The sequence below is a fragment of the Trichomycterus rosablanca genome, chromosome 4 (genome assembly GCF_030014385.1).
Source record: "Trichomycterus rosablanca isolate fTriRos1 chromosome 4, fTriRos1.hap1, whole genome shotgun sequence".
Classification (NCBI taxonomy): Eukaryota; Metazoa; Chordata; class Actinopteri; order Siluriformes; family Trichomycteridae; genus Trichomycterus; species Trichomycterus rosablanca.
Window position 1 is genome coordinate 11,212,470 of NC_085991.1, and position 1,347 is coordinate 11,213,816.

At 38.8% G+C, this 1,347-nt stretch overlaps 1 non-coding gene across 1 annotated transcript; it reads left to right on the plus strand.

Moving 5' to 3' along the window:
- The first annotated feature begins 797 nt into the window (after nt 1-797).
- Nucleotides 798-916, plus strand: LOC134313181 (5S ribosomal RNA). The gene has a single exon (XR_010012076.1). It is a non-coding gene; the product is annotated as a 5S ribosomal RNA (ribosomal RNA).
- The last annotated feature ends 431 nt before the right edge of the window (nt 917-1,347 follow it).

Below are 1,347 nucleotides of genomic sequence, written 5' to 3' on the forward strand. Positions count from 1 at the left end.
TATTAGAATGTGTACTTTTTATGAAAGAAAAAAGGAGCATTTTATCGGTCTGTTTTATGAATATTTTAATTCAACAGGACAATTTGAAGTATTCGAAAATCTGTTTTTAAGTTCAAACCCTTTTATTAAATTATTTTACCCAAGTGTTCATGTGATGATGATTGATTAATGATACTGACTTGATTTTAATACATTGTTGTGTATACCTTAATTTATGTAATTATTTATGTAACTAATCATATATATTTATTGTACACAACGTGAAATGATAAATTTGATATTGAATGTAAATGAAAGATGCATATTTGAATTGCTAATAAAAAAAGAAATTGAGAACGCCTGATCTCGTCCGATCTCAGAAGCTAAGCAAGGTTGGGCTCAGTCAGTACCTAGATGGGAGACCGCCTGGGAATACTGAGTGCTGTAAGCTTTTCATTTTTTCTTTAGCCCCATTCATTTAGTACCATTTAGCTTTTTACTAGAATGATGAAGCTAGCGTCTATCTATCCATCCATCCATCCATCTATCTATCTATGAAAGGCCTTCCTCTTAGTTCCAGCACAGACAGCTAGCTAGCTAGCTGGCTAGCAAGCAAGAACAGGCCTTTAAATCCAGCCTCTTTCAGTTCCAGCACAGACAGCTAGCTAGCTAGCTAGCACTCAGTTAGCTGGCTAGCAAGCAAGAACAGGCCTTTAAATCCAGCCTCTTTCAGTTCCAGCACAGACAGCTAGCTAGCTAGCTAGCACTCAGTTAGCTGGCTAGCAAGCTAGAACAGGCCTTTAAATCCAGCCTCTTTCGCTTACGGCCACACCACTTTGAGAACGCCTGATCTCGTCCGATCTCAGAAGCTAAGCAAGGTTGGGCTCAGTCAGTACCTAGATGGGAGACCGCTTGGGAATACTGAGTGCTGTAAGCTTTTCATTTTTTCTTTAGCCCCATTCATTTAGTACCATTTAGCTTTTTGCTAGAATGATGAAGCTAGCGTCCATCCATCCATCCATCCATCCATCCATCCATCCATCCATCCATCTATCTATCTATCTTCCTCTTAGTTCCAGCACAAACAGCTAGCTAGCACTCAGTTAGCTGGCTAGCAAGCAAGAACAGGCCTTTACAGTTTTTCTCAGTCGCTTTGGTGCATTTCTCACATCACTATTAACATTTGCACAACAGTAAGTGCATTTCTCAAAACAATTAGTACAAACTGCAAAACCTAGTGTATAACCTGCAAAAGCGTGTCACTTGCTCAAAATGGAGAGTTCATTCCTCAAAAGCAAGTATTTATGTCAATGAAAGTGTCAGTGTCATCAAAATAAAAAGTCCTGACACCATTGTTTATGAACAAGA